We start from the raw sequence: 16,987 nt of genomic DNA on the forward strand, positions 1-16,987 counted from the left end.
AATGTTCAAAAATAACAAACGTGACTGCAAAACATATTTACTTACCAATAGTTTTATTACTGCCAACTGACACCTGAATGTGTGATTATCTGGGATGTTTCTGTTCCTTTCAATTTGCAACGTGAGAGGGGAAGGATTTGAGCGTCAGGGGACAACTAGTAATACACTAAAAGAAATGCTTCAGGGCTGTGTCGGAAGCGGCATGTTGTATATATATTTGTTAAAATGTTATCCATTCATAAAATATAAATTCGACCATCCTCCCCTATAATGTGTCATTTATCATCATTCCTAACAGCGTCATATTAAATTTGCACATGAATACAGTTAACACACTTCATTAAAATAATGAAGATAAGTACGGGCGTGTCTTTAAAATTAGGAAAGATAATTTGAAAATCTGGCATAATTTACAAAAATCTAGCATAATTCAGACCCGTGTTTGGCATAATCGCGAGTCTCGAGTGTGGCAACCCTGGTTCATCCTCCACTGCACACATTTACCAATAGCGTTGAATTATTCCAAAGGAAGCAAGAATTTGAGGAACAGTAAAAATCACCTGGTCTTCTTGATATTAAGTAATAGTCACTCACATCTAAGATAATATCTGCTTGTATCCGGTAAATATTAAGTGTATCAGAATAAACCCATATCAACTGAAGTTGCCGTGAAATAGTAGCACAATTATTCATCGAGATATAATTAAAATTTTGGGCTGAAGAAAACCACGTATATGTTACGGTATCGAGAGGTTGTGGTGGCACAGTTTAGAGAGCTTACTTCTGGTGCGTGTAGTCCTTGATTCGGTCATAGCTTGCGCCAAATGAGCTTAGTGGTGGAAAAACATCATTTCTATGTGTTTTCTCGCGGTTCTTCAGTTTCCTGCCATTTGCTTCATTGCGCGATTTTGTTTTCATCATGATCACTGTCTTCGTTAGCCTCGGAGCGGAGGGACACTTAAACACCCCTCCATATATATATATATATATATATATATATATATATATATATATATATATATATATATATATATATATATATATATATATATATATATATATATACAGTAAGTGGCACTCATGTCAATTTTATTTTCTTATTTAGGTTTAAAAATACAATAGTTTTAGTTTGTCTCCCTGTTATGTCACTGAATGCAGGGATTGTTATTAGGACTATTACCATACTTTTTAAGATGATAGATTAAACAGTTATTGCAAAATACCGGTAAATGTTTACCTAAGTATTCGCAAGAAAAAGTCACTTACTGAATCAGTAGACGCCAATTACTGATATCTTTAAAACTCTCATTGTCAATTTCTAATACATAACATAACTTTCCATGTATTTTTATGTAAAGCAAATAATTATTAAAGGTTTATACTTATTATTATTATTATTATTATTATTATTATTATTATTATTATTATTATTATTATTATTATTATTATTATTATTATTATTGTAATCTGATGGTAGCTGATCTGACAATATTTTAATCTGATGATGCCTTTTTACCTAAACAGCAGTAGAATGGCAGAGACTTATTCGAAAGGTAGAAAAATATTCACATTGGAAAGGTGTCATTTGCTCTTGGTATTTGCTCGTATCAACTACCGGAACTTTCACCCTATGGATAAGGTTAGGATTTTTAGGTGGTATTTTTTTTTTCTCTGAAAGCAAAAATGAGCTGTCTGAAAAAAAAAGTTATAAAATGGTGCTTCCAACTAAGAATATAAATAATTTATCAGCACCTTTTATCTCCTTTTTGGGCTCTTTATTCCCTTAACCTGACCCTAATCCCCGTTTCCCTTTTTCTGTACTTTCTAAAACTTTTATTTAAAATTTCCCAAGCATCGTGATTTGGCTGTGTTGTGTTGTATGAATATTTTGACAAGATCAATAAGATTGTGCTTTCTCTGGATCCAAACGACACAGGTGTAATTTCCAGGGCACATCGGCTATCTCATCCCGAGAAAGTTTACGGTTTATAGACAGAATTATATTGTATCTATGGTTACAAATTTGTAGTAAGTTTCATTAAAACTTCGGAACAACAACGCTTACAAGTAAGGGACCATATGGTTGTCGCGCAAATCAGATGAAGACATACGCCATCTGATTGAGCATGAAAAGATATGGAGAACACAGAAATTTAAGGTGCTAAGGGCCATAGGGAGCAGAGCGAGGAAAGAGGAAACATTGAATGTTGGCAAATTTGGAGAAAGTCAGGAATGACGGGAAAAGTTAATTTCGCGCAAACAGGGAAATAAAGTCAACCAAAAGAAAGAAACTAAACATAACAAGGGCATCAGGGACCAAGAAAGATCATAATCAGGGTTGCCATCCGGACCGCAGTGTTGCCAGCGCTGCATAACATTGATATGAAAGATATAGCACAGTATAGCAATTTATGCACAAGGAAAAATGTTAGTAACACAAAAGACAATTGAAAAAACACGTACACGTGCGTAAAAAGGTTTAAGGTAGTCATGAGTGAATATTACACCCGCGTGAATACAAATGGAGGAAAATAGAGAACAGTACGCATTATTTGTAGTTTAATTGCAATTGACGTGAAGATCACGAATGAATGCGTGGTCAACACACAAACATTGCTCGCAGTGAGCACAGCGGATGAAAGCAAGCTGGTCACACGCGTCTCTGCAGTGTTCCTCTGTGAGTCCTTTTTCAAAGCAATATGCAGAAGGTGTTTCAAACTGTCCAGGATGTTCATTGGAGTAGCCACATTTGAAAAACGCAAAGCGTATCATCTTTTGGAATCGCCTAGAGGAAAACTGGTAATGAACAAATGACTGAAGGCGGAGAAAGTTCTTACGTTGCCACACATTAATACTGGAGAACACTAACGTATCTGTGATTAACTTCACCATGTTTTTGAATGGACGAAAGAAGAACACATCAGCAGGTTGTATAAGGCCTGTACATTTCGGAGGAATCAGCTTTTTGTAGAACTGAACACCGTCAGGAACTGTCATGTTGTAAAGAGTATCATCCTTGTTTGGAGTCCAGGAATCAACCAAAAGCAAAACACGATCCTTACTCTGAAGATCGGGCCACAAAACTTCTTCCAGGAAGATTTGCAAATCCCGTTTGGACATATTCGCTGATCTGCTTGCATATGCTTTCACATTGGGGAATTCAGCGACCATGCGCACTGGAAAGTTACCACTGTGTTCTTCCGAAACAAGAACATACATGTGTGGAAGCAATGTACCGTCCATCCCAATCACCGGCATAATCATATAGGAATTCTTCGTTGCGGTAACTGAACCTACGGCACCAAAGATTGGGTTGCTTCCTTTAATGGCAAGGGTTCTGCCTGAATGCAACTCTTTAGGAAATCTCGACTGATCTGTATTAAGGACCTTTCATGTCTATATTTGGCCCCCCTCATGTACATTATTCACTCACGACTATCGTTAAACCTTTTTACGCACGTGTACAGAGTTTTTTCAATTGTCTTTTGTGTTACTAATATTTTTTCCTTGTGCATGAATTGCTATACTGTGCTATACCTTCCATATCAATCTTATGCAGCGCTGGCAACACTGTGGTCCGGTTGACAACCCTGATTATGATCTTTCTTTGTCCTTGATGCCCTTGTTATGTTTAGTTTCGTTCTTTTGGTTGACTTTCCCTGTTTGCACGAAATTAACTTTTCCAGTCATTCCTGACTTTCTCCAAATTTGCCGACATTCAATGTTTCCTCTTTCCTCGCTCCGCTCCCTATGGCCCTTAGCACCTTAAATTTCTGTGTTCTCCATATCTTTTCATGCTGAATCAGATGGCGTATGTCTGCATCTGATTTGCGCGACAATCATATGGTCCCTTACTTGTTAGAAAAGAGAGATGGACTATCTACTTGCTTTGCTAAAGGAAAGCTTGAGGTTAACTCTTCAAAATAATCCGAATGTTGTTGAATTTGGACCATCTAAAGAGTGCTCCGACTGAATGTTAAATTTGCTCCACTGATCTCTGAAATTTGGAAAGAAACTTTAGCATCTGTTAACACAAAGACGTTTTATCTTCGAATATAAAGACACATATTACAACTTAAAAATGCTTAATCTTAAGTAACAGTTTTACACTTTTTTCCTTCCTAATAGAGGAATGTATTCTATCTAATATTATAGAGATATTCATAGTTTATATATTCAATTAGATTTAGGTTCATTCCAATTATATGAAAGGGAAATTGCCAAAATAGTTAAGCGAAATAGCACCTCTTTACCATTTTTTAAAAATCTAATTTAACAACTTTTCTCTCTATTTTTCCTATGGAAAATGCTTTTAAAAGTTCTAAACTTGGTGATTATTTTTCTACACTAGATCTTTTCTGAAATGAGTATCATAAACCAAAAAATAAATTATTTTTAAGGTTTCGACCAGAAGGAAGCAGTAAAAGAAGGAAAAGCAAATCCGAAAATCAAAAAAATATTTTCGTAAATGAAAAAGAAATTTGAAAGAAAAAAAAATCGAAGAACAAAAAGCTATAATTTTTTCGAAAAACAGACTTTTGCCGGTAAACGAAAAAAAATATTCCTTACAAAAACAAAAATAGAATAATTCTTTCAACAAGTAGCTTTAACGCAAGCGAGGAAAAATTCGTCCTTAATTGATTATAGAAAAATATTTTGAGCATGCAATGCAATGAATACTAATCAACATAGGAATTTTCATTACTGTAAAATTCTACTATTTCCCACTTGGATATGCATTTGTACGAACCATCTTCATAAGGAAATGGAAGTTGAATTCAGTACAATACGGCTTCTCAACATTTGAATCGTCTCTGCCCATTACGTACTGTACGTTATGTACTCTGATTCATTGAGTGATTATCACTAATAAAGATTACACTGTGAGCTAAGCAGTTCAAAGTCTACAACTACTATGTTGAGTTTAGTCAAGATCGAATTCTTCGATCACGTTTTAGTGATATTTACTAATCTCAAACTAAAGTCATAATTCCCAATTTGATGCTCAATAATACAGAAACCAAATCACACCATAACATCTCGTATGATTTCCAGCTACCATTGTATGAATTTCATATTTCGTGTTTTAATGAAATTTCTTGATTTATCTGAATCCAAACCTAATTTTGATGGCCAATAGCTTGGAAACCAAAGAGCTTACACCATAATATTTCATACTAAGCTCACATGCATACTAAACTCGTAAGGGTATACTAATCATACCAAGTTTTGTGAAGATTAGTTGAGTTAACATTAATCGTATTTTAGTCAAAACCAAACTAAGATAGCCAATTACTCTGGAACCTAAAAGCCTCAACATCATAATATTTTACACACACATCAGCATGAGGTCTGGCACCATGGCAATTTTCGTCAAGATCCGTTGAGTTTAATCAAACGCGTTTTAGTCAAATTTCATGATTTCGCTAAATTTAAACCCAAATTTGATTATTAATAATTCGGAAACCAAAAGCCCAACACCATAATATTTAATACGCATACTATGTACGTCAAGATCTACCAACATACAAATTTTGGTGAAAACCGGATGATTTCCGTCGATAGTATGCGTTAAACAATACTCTTTCGTGAAGTCCTAACCTAACTTTGATGGTCAATAACTCAGGAACCAAAGGTCTGTACACAACAATATTTCATGCTGAGGTCTCACGCATACAGTTCGTCAAACTGTAAGACCATATCAAATTTGCTCAATATCGGATGAGTTTAATCGACGCGTATTAATGACGTTTCTTGATTTCACTAGAAATTTTGCACCCCCCCCCGCAAGAAAATTTGAAAGAGTCCCCTCTATATTTAATACTTTTTAATAGTACGTTTTAATGAAATATTCTTTGTGTTCTATTTGCTATGCAGTAGAGATTCAAATACTTACGTTTTAGAAGAAATCCTTCCTCCTCGACTCCATCTCCGCAAATTCCCGTATAAGATCTCTCTCTTCAATGGTCGAAGCCCTCTCATGGTTGATTGCCAACATTCCCAAGTCGCCATTCTCTCCTGGGTCATGGAATACCTTAAATAGCTCTTGATTCTCTTTAAGATTTGAGAATGACCTTTCTCAAGCCACAGTTACGGGTAAAGTCAGGAATAAAGCAAGAATAGTCAAAACTTCAAGATAATTTAGGGCAATAGCATTAAACTCGACATATATAATACCGCCAATTCAAAAACAGTGTTGATCTTTAAATTATGATTTTTAATTCTAATAGTAGTGACGGACCGATGTATTGATGGTACTTTTTTGATCTGGAATCCAAGTGGGAAATATAGAGCTATGGATCTGGAGCTATGTTCATTGTCACTGTAGTTATCTGTTATCTCCTACAAACAACAAACTTTTCAACATTCAGAGAACTGTAAGTTGTAAACCGTTCTGAATATGGACAAACTAATTAGTGTATGCGATTGGGTGGAAAAAAATCATTGTTGTTTGATACTCACATCGCCCTCTCTTCATTTGAAAAAGTTGACGTCGATCCAATATGGGGGATTTCAAGATGGCGGTCATGATCCGGAATGCCATAAAAACATCCCTCCTAACTCGATTTACATAGTTGAAGTCATAACTATTGTTCCTCCATCTATTTCGAAAAAAAAAAACCGGTCTTGCAACTATCAAATTATATTGAATATGGCTTTCCCACATTCATGTTTCTACTTCGTTTTCCCAAGTTTCTAGTGCTCATTAGCAGCTAAAATTTTTGTCAGTGTCTTATATTCAACCCTACATTAGGACAGTAGCTGTTTCCTTCTGCTAACACAACGGCGAAGTGGTGAGGTCTACTTGTGAGTTCAAACGTAACTTTTGAACCACCATAATATTTCATATTCAGTTTCCACGCATACCACTCTCGTCAAGATCTACGATCATATCAACTTTGAACAAGATCGTTTGAGTTTAATCAAATGGATCTTAGTGAAATTTCTTGATATCACTAACAAGTAGACCTCACCACTTCGCCGTTGCGTTAGCAAAAGGAAACAACTACTGTCCTAGAGTAGGGTTGAATATAAGATATTGACAAAAATTTTAGCTGCTAATGAGCACTAGAAATATGGGAAAACGAAATAGAAACATGAATGTGGGAAAGCCAAGTACAATATAATTTGATAGTTGTAAGACCGATATTTTTTCGAAATAGATGGAGGAACAATAGTTATGATTTCAACTATGTGAATCGAGTTAGGAGGGATGTTTTTTATGGCATTCCGGATCATGACCGCCATCTTAAAATCCGCCATATTGTATCGACTCAACTTTTTCAAATGGAAAGAGGGCTATGTGAGGTATCAAACAACAATGTTTTTTTTTTTTCACCCAATCTCAGACACTAATTAGTTTGTCCATATCTAGAACGGTTGTCCATATCTGAATGCTGAGGACTTTTCATTTCTTGTATTGCCGTATGCTGTCTCTGGAGCAATGAACATATGTTCATTGCCACTGTAGTTATCTGTTATCTCCTACAAACAACGAATTTTTCAACATTCAAAGAACTGTACGTTTTAAACCGTTCATGATATGGATAAACTAATTAGTGTATGAGATTGGGAGGAAACCATCATTGTTGTTTGATACCTCACGTCGCCCTCTTTACATTTGAAAAAGTTGACGTCGATCCAATATGGCGGATTTCAAGATGGCGGTCATGATCCGGAATGCTATAAAAATGTCCCTCCTAATTCGATTTACATAGTTGAAGTCATAACTATTGTTCCTCCATCTATTTCGAAAAAATATCAGTCTTGCAACTATCAAATTATATTGTACTTGGCTTTCCCACATTCATGTTTCTATTTCGTTTTTCCCATATTTCTATTGCTCATTAGCAGCTAAAATTTTTGTCAGTGTCTTATATTCAACCCTACATTAGGACAGTAGTTGTTTCATTTTGCTAACACAACGGCGAAGCGGTGAGGTGTACTTGTAAGTTAAAACCCAAATTTGATGTAAATAACTCTGGAACCGAAAGCCCATAATAAGTTATTTAACGTACTTACTAAATACATCGAGATCCACAAACATGCTAATTTTGGTCGAGATTGGATGAGTTTCACCGATATTATGCATTATACAATGCTCTTTCATTAAATCAAAACCCAACTTTGATGGCCGATAACTCGGAAATCTAAGGCCTGCATAGCATAACAATTACATATAATTACGAACTTTGTCCAAGTCTACCGCCATATCTATCTTGGTCAAAAGCGCACGAGGTTCACCAATCGCTTATGATATCCTTGTTTCATTTTTAAAAGAAAAATCAAACAAAGGGCGATGTTTGATATTTTAAACGAAAAACCAAATGAAGTAGGAAAATAAAACAAAGAAGCGGAAAAAAATTCGGAATCTTTCGACAAACTTTTCTTTTTCGGAAAGCAAACAAAGGAACAATTATCCAAAAATGAAAACATCGAAAACCGATTTTTTTTTTCTAAAAAAGAAAACCCATCCAAAAAAACTAAAAACAATAAATAAAAAGTATATCGAAAAACGAAAATGGCAATTTCCGAAAATCGAAAAACTAATTTTTCGGAAAAGGCCGTCCCAACTCTGCATTGGCCAAAATAAAAATAAAAAATGTTAATTACCCTGGTAAAGTAGAATTTTCGGGAAAATGTCATATCAGTAATTGATCTACTTGTAAGTGCGAATTGAATGACACCCATGAAGTTCCAGTCAATAACTGATCTGAATCACTCAAAATCCTGAATTTTTATTAATTTCCCTAGTAAAAATTTAATTACCGAGCTAATTCCATACGGTATCAATTCTTGATCCACTTGTCGATACGAATCAATTCATATCTATGTTGTCTCAGTCAACAACTGATCCACATTGCCTCAAGCCCCGAATTTTTATTCATTTCCCATTAAAAATTTAATTGTGCTATAATATCATAGCACTAATTAATCTACTTGTAACTAGAAGTCGAATGCCACACATACAATCTCGTCATTAATTGATACACATTGCCCAAAGTGGCAAAATTCCCAGACTTTTATTATTTCTCTGGTAGAAATTGAGTTTTAGGGAACATGATATATCAACTATTGATCTCTTGTCGATATGAATCAAATAACATCCATGTCGTCCTAGTCGACAACTAGACTACATTGCCCAAAATACCGAATTTTTATTGATTTCCAGAGTAAAAATATAATTTTCGAGAAAATGTCATATCAATACATACCGAATGCCACCCTTCTTGTCCCACCCAAAAACTGGTCCACATTAACCAAAGTACCAAATTTTTATTATTTTCCGGTTCAAAACGGATTTTAATGAAAATGTATCAATTATTGATCTACTTGTCAACTTAAATCGAATTACATACATATACTGTATTTACTGTACAAGTGGTCTTCATTGCCCAAAATCAAGATTTTTTATTAATTTCCCGGGTAAAAATGGAATTTTCATGAAAATGCCTTATCAATCAAGATCTAATTATCAAGATGAATCGAATGACATCCTTTTCGTCCTAGTCAACAACTAGTCCGCATTTCCCAAAATCTAAATTTTTTATTAGTTCCCCACGTATAAAATAGAATTTTCGAAAAAAAATGCCATATCAATTATTGATCTACTTATACGACTCGAATGACACACATTTCGCTCCAGCCGACAACTGGCTTGCATTGCCCAAAATCCAGAATTTTTATTTATTTCCCGGTATATACTGAATTTTCGTGAAAATATCATATCAATTACTGATCTACTTGTCAATATAAATTGAATGACACCAATGTAGTCACAGTCGACAAATGGGCCACATTGCCAAAGTTGGCCAAAATTCCAGGTTTTTATTATTTCCTGGGTAAAAATGGATTTTTCGGGAAATGTCATATCATTTATTTATCTACTTGTCAATACGAATCAATGAATCCCATGCAGTACCAGTTGACAATTGATCTGCATTGCCCAAAATCCCTAACTGTTATTAATTTTCTGTCAAAGTGGAATTTTCGGGAAATGTCATTTCAATTATTGATCTACTCGCTTATATGAATTGAGTATCATTGTCGTCCCAGTTGATAACTGGTCCGCATAAAATTCGAAATTTTTATTAATTTACCCAGTAAAAGTTGAATTTTCGCCAAAGTGTCATATCAATTATTGATCTACTTCTCAATACGAATCGAATGAAGCCCATGTAGCCACAGTCAACAACTGGTCCGCGTTGACTAAAATTACGAGATTTTAAAATTAAATTTTAAAAGTTAAAAGTTAAATTTTCACGAAAATCTCATATCATTAATTGATCTGCTTGTAAGTACGAATCATATGAAAACCAAGATGTCCCAGTCGACTCCTGGTATGCATTGCTCAAAATCTCGAAATTTTATTAATTTTCCGGGTAAAAATGGAATTTTGTGGAAAATGTCATATCATTAACTGAACTACTTTCAAGTACGAATCGAATGGTACCTATGTAGTCATATCGACAACTGGTCCGCATTACCCAAATTCCCGAATTTTTTTTAAATTTCCACAGTAAAAATTGAGTTTTTCGAGAAAATACTTTTGAATACTAATAGAATGACACCCAAGTTTTCTGGTCAACACGTACTCCACATTGCCAAAATCTCAAATTTTTAGTAATTGCACGCGTAAATATCGAATTTTCGGGAAATTGTCATATCTATTATTCATGATAGCCGGCTAAATAAGTTTGTGGTAGACAGCATCGTGCTCGTGGGTTTTCTCGGGATACTTCTGCTTCCTCCCACTTTCTCATTCCACCAAATCGTCCATCCTCGTTCACTTGCTTTAATCATCGTCTCTCTTATCCTAATAGACATAATCGTGGGATGTTAAACTCGAAGATTTCATTTCATTTTTCCATTATGGATCTACTGTTCAATACTAATCTAATGAACCATGTAGTTCCAGTTGATAGCTTGTCCACTAGGGTGGAGCATTTTGCACTTTTGTTGGAAATTCGATGACGGCTAGTGTGGAAAAGGTGCCATTAGTGGCACCGACCTTACTGATTAAAAAAAAAAAATTGGACAACCCCTTACCCTGCCCCAACGGACTTAAAGTTTTTAAAGTGTTTTGTTAGGCAACACACACAACACCAATGACAGAAAAGCTACTTGTGGTCGTTTTTAGAATTACCTGATGGCTATAATACAATTATTTTATTAAAAGAAACTTGTAGCAATGCCAGTAAATAATTTTAAAATGTTTATGTGTCAACGTACAGCCATATTAACTCAGCTCTTGGAATTAATGTCCAGATTTTGTTTGGAATGCCACGTTAACGATGATTATAGGCATAGCTCTTGATATAACACGATTCGTTTTTGACAACTCTTCGCTTGTTATGTACACCGACAACAAATGCCATCTAGCGGCAGGCTACACAACTTCGTGGTTGCTTACTTTGACCACGCTCTTCGAGCGTCGTCGCAACGTCCGGCTCCGTCCAGAAGATTCGCGCACCTCCCGCTCGCCTCATTGGCCCCAGAACCTACGCCGACGTCTCTTTAATATTCTCGCTCGAAGTTCGGCGGTGGTATAAATATTACGTACTTCGGCCAACCAATCCAACAGACCAGTTTATTGCAGCTTAAGCTTTAACTGTTTTAGTTCGCTACTGTTTCTGTTAAGACAGAGAGTTTGTGCATTGTATCTATAGTTACAGTCTTCTTAGTGCGGTACGATTCAGAGACATTTTGTATACTTTGGTTTCCAAGTTCGGAAGCAATGGAAAGCAAGATTAAGAAAAAGCCTCGTAGCAGACCAACGCGGGAAGCTGTGAAACGAGGCTTATTTGACACTCCAAGTGAAATGAGTGAAGTGCAGTTACCTACGTACGTTGACGTTATGCGATATTATCATTGGTTTCGAAGTGGTTTAAGTGGTGACGAAATTAAGTGGTTTAAGTGTAATTAAATTACCAATGACTGACATTTGTAAACTAGTTGGACAAAGAGTTGTACATATTTGGCATAAAGCAAGCATTCCTGTGGTTTCAGAAAAAAGAGTTTTTGACATGCTGAGAACATTTTATAATAAGTGTCGCACCAAGGAAAAATATTTCAGTCGACAAGGACAAGAAGCAACACTTCGTGCACGTTTTGTTGCACACGCGGAAAAGTCTCTTTTTGATATTGCGTCTTGCAAATGTGAAACCGCCGAAGATTGCAACTGTGAGAGGACACGCAATATTCCAAAACGAGAATTCAAGTTTCTTTTGGACCAGAGAACATCACGGAAAATGAGCATAGGTAACATTGACGTCCGAACAAGCAAATCTCTGTCAAACATGTTTTCCCGTAAAGTGAGCAGATTTAAGGGGCAGACAACCAAGAAAGACGCTGGAAGTGTTGAAGCAAGTCCATCAACTAGTGGAGTTAGCCATAGGCACAGGTCAAAGATATTGGCGTCGTCAGGGGAATCCAGCAAAGCTGTTGAATCGGGAAGCACGTCGGGATCTGATTTCGAGGCGCGACCAAGCAGGAAACATAGCCTAAAGCGCATCTGTCTTCAAAATACAGCGCAGGCAGCGTTTAGAACTGGAGCTTCAGACAGACAGGTTGCTTTGATCGCTTCTGCCGTACTTCAGGACTCGAGACTCATAACGCCAGAGGATAAAAGTCTTGTTGTTGAAAGATCAAAGGTACGAAGAGGAAACGATAAACTGGTTGAGAAGATCCAGAAAGAAAAGGCTCACCTAGGCCGGGCGATTACAAGTATCTACTTCGACGGAAAAATGATGCAACTCTTGTGCAAGAAAAAATAACGGCAAACTACGAAGAGGAGAGGTTTAAGAAAAGCATATCACAGTTCTATCGGACCCGGTTCAGAATACTTGGGTCATGCCACACCCAAGTCAGGCACTGGCAAGGATATTGCCGACTCTATATTGGATCTTTTAAGAAGAACCAGTACGACATGTCAAGTCTTGAGGCAGTCGGCAGCGATGGTGAAGCCATGAACACAGGATGGGATAACGGCGTGATAAGTCAGATACAAAGATCCCTAGGAAAGGAACTGCAGCATCTCATTTGCCTTCTTCATACCAACGAGTTGCCATTTCGGCACCTGGTTACCGAATTGGATGGTGGGACGACCGGACCCAACGCTTTTTCCGTCCCCATCGGAAAGAAATTAAAGGATTGTGAACGTTCACCGATCGTCTCCTTTACACCCATTCCCGTTGAATGGGTGTCTGAAATGAAAAAAAAAAAACATATGGTTTAAGCAGCGACCAGAATAATGAAATTTATAAGACTGTTGCTACAGGAATGTGTATTACCGATCTAGCAAACAGAAAACCAGGACCATTAGGTCATTCACGATGGCTTACATTGGCCTGTAGGATGTTTCGTCACTATATCAGTACTGATAAACCTAGTTCAAGTTTGTGTATACTTTGCCAGTACTTTGTTAAAGTATACGATCCTGTATAGTTTTCAGTACGGCGAAATCCTTCGTGCAAAGTGGGCGCCACGCATCTGTTTAGAATAGTTAAGCTATCACGTTTTCTGCCAGAAAATCTACAACACAGTTCATTCTGTTCTACAAACAAACGGATACTGCGCTCATCATGAAAACCTGCTGATAGCGATGACAGCAGATGAAAATCCGCGTATTCGAATGTTAGGCTGGAGAAGGATAAAAAAGTGACGTAGCCAGAAGACTCCGAGATCAAGCCGCCCACGTGACTTCATTGTTCCGAAATTAAACTTTACAGCTGAAAATTATTACGACATGATTAATTGGCCTAAATGTCTAACAGAGCCGCCAATCACACGAAACATAACGAATCAACAGCTTGAAGAAAATATCCGAATTTCAGCTACGGTACTCTAACAACAATATTCGCTTCCCATAGTCAAGCTGTGGAACGCACAGTGAAGCTGGTGTCCGAGGCAGCGTCGGAAAAGTGCGGCCAGAACGCAAGAGATATCTACGTTAGAGCCAAACTGAAGTATAGAACAAGAATGCCCCGCTTCGAGACCAAGAAGAACTACATGACATAAAGTCAAATGTCAACGTATGCCTACTGGGTGGGTGGAACTCGATGTGCAACCACCTCACCGTGGTGAGTTCTGGGTTATTTTGCGTACAGAGCAAAATAAGCGAAGAGTTGCAGATAGAAAATCGTGTTATATCAAGTGTTATGCCTATAATCATCGTTAATGTGGCATTCCAAACAGAATATGGACATTAATTCCAACAATGAGCTAATATGGCTGTACTTTGACACACAAACATTTTAAAATTATTTACTGGCATTGCTACAAGTTTCTTTTAATAAAATAGGTAACTATAAAAACGACCACAAGTAGCTTTTCTGAAATTGGTATTGTGCGTGTTGCCTAACCAAATACTTAAAAACTTTAAGTCCGTTGGGGCAGAGTAAGGGGTTGTCCAAATTAAAAAAAAAAAAATCAGTAAGGTCGGTGCCACTAATGGCACCTTTTCCGCACTAGCCGTCATCGAATTTCCAACAAAAGTGCAAAACGCTCCACCCTATTGTCCACATTGCCGGAAGTCACGAATTTTTACTTATTTCTTTCGTAAAAGTTGAATTTTATGTAAGATATCATATCAATTACTGGTTTACTTGTCAACACGAATCGAATGAGAACCATGTCGTCCCAGTTGAAAACTGATCCGCATTATCCAACGTGGCCAAATTCCCAGATTTTTATTAATTTCTGGGGTGTTTTCGGGTAAATGTCGTATCATTTATTTGTTTACTTGTCAACACAAATCGAATGAGACCTGCGTAATCCCAGTCTATAACTGGTCCACGTTGCCCAAAATCTTGAATATTTATTAATTTCCCTTTAAAATTTAATTTTCGGGAAAATGTCATATCAATTATTGCTTTAAGTGCCAATGAGAACGGAATGAGATCCATGTCGTCCGAGTTAAAAACTAGTTTACATTGCCCAAAATTCCGATTTTTTAATTAATTTACCGAGTAAAAATTCCATTTTTGGTGAAATGTTATATCAATTATTGATCTACTTTTCAATACAAATCGAGTGATACACATATCGGCCTAGTCAACAATTCGTCTGTATTGCCCAAATTCCCGAATTTTTATTAATTTGCATAGTAAAAACAAAATTTTCGAGAAAATATATCAATTATTGATCTATTTCTCAAAAAGAATCGAATGATACCCATGTTGTCACAGTTGACAGCTGTTTTCATTACTCCAAATTACTAATTCCTGTTAATTTCCGGTTATAAATTGAATTATAGGGAAAATGTCGTATCGATATTATTGATTTACTTGTCAATACGAATGGAATGATACACATGTCGTCACAGTCGACAACTGGTACGCATTGCCCAAAATCGCGAATTTTTATTATAATTTCCCTGGTAAAAATGTAATTTTCTGGAAAATAGCAAAATTATTAATCTATATGTCAATGGTAGTAATATAAAGGATGGCATGAAGTACGATGGTGAAATAAAAGCAAGAATTGGAATGGCGAAGAAGCATTTAAAAGGAAGAAAAGTATATTTGATTGATTCTTGAATAAAGAATTTAAAGAAAGGTCTCATAATATGCTTTGTGAGAAGTGTTGTACTATATGGGACAGAAACATGGATATTACGCAAAAGCGATGAAAAAAGACTGGAAGCCCTCAAAATATGGGTGGGTGTGAAGATGAATGTAGAGAATTAGCTGGGTGAAATTAGAAGGTGTTAGTGGGGTGATGATGATATGCTTGCTTTATCTAGCAGCCATATTGTTTGGAACCAAAAATGCATGGTTTTAACAACAACAAGAATCTTTGTCACTGGAAGTGATGAAGTTGCTTGATTCATCCATTGAATCTCCCTACTTTACTCCTTTTCAATCATGATTTTTTCGCCTTCTTGGTGCACTCTAATAACGAATGTGGCATTTAAGTGCGTAGTTTTATACTAATTCACGATATGAACTTAACGGCATTTTGACGTTTAAATGCTGTTACTAAACGGCGTGACAAACATCTTGGCATTTGAAGGCGGCGCTCCAAGTTCTCTTTAAATGCTGCTAGCAAATGAGAGGCCAGCGGTATTACCACGTTTATTTTGTAATCCACGTCTATCCCCTGTCACCTGATCGCGCTGTAGTTTGTCTGCTTAGCTATAGCCACACCCCTTTACCAGTTGGCAACGTCACACCAGAGCTTGCGTTTTATTCGTTTAGCTGAAATGCGAAGATGTTTGTCACAGGCTTTAATGTAATCGAATTGAAGACTCTTAAAATGTCTATAAATTCAACGTATAATGAGACCTCATACTCAACTTCTTTTTATTAGCATATTTTAAAACTTGTGTGACTCCAACGTGCTAAACCCCCTGCGTCGGTGGACCACCGATGTGCAACTAGCGACATCTTGCCAAAAATTGGCGGCCTCGCAAAGACGATCTACTGTGGCCTCACTTCCGTTTTGAAAGTTGTACCACCAACGGGCCACCACCGGCAGAGACGCGACGGAACGCCAGTGAAGCACAAAATTATTCCCCCAAAATAGGTTAAATCGTCTATATGTGTAATTTGTTTACATTAAGGTGACTAAAACATCTTAAAAAAAATTAAAAACGTACCTCGGGCTGGACGCGAACCATCAAGCTCAGGAATACTAGCCACGTGTTCTTCTGACATCGCCATGGAGGCGATAAAGAAAACATTGCTTGTAAAAGGATAAATCGTTGATGTCGTTTTAATTGAGCTAATCAGAGTGCTCCTTTAACTGTGTATATTCGACAGTTTGGGATAAGATAAAATGCATTCGCCATGTAATTTTATAACAAAATGACACGCGTCCATCTAGGTATTTACTTCATTTCATAGTTCTCTCATATTCACTTTCTAATGATCGGCGACAGTTATCATCTAAATTCATACAATTATACGCACTCATTTAAAGATTTTTCACTTCATGATTCAAAGGCAGGAGTTACACTCTCCCGGAGCTCACTTCAGGAAAAATT

The sequence above is a fragment of the Thermobia domestica genome, chromosome 7 (assembly GCF_964235325.1).
Source record: "Thermobia domestica chromosome 7, izTheDome1.hap1.1, whole genome shotgun sequence".
In the NCBI taxonomy this organism is placed as follows: Eukaryota; Metazoa; Arthropoda; class Insecta; order Zygentoma; family Lepismatidae; genus Thermobia; species Thermobia domestica.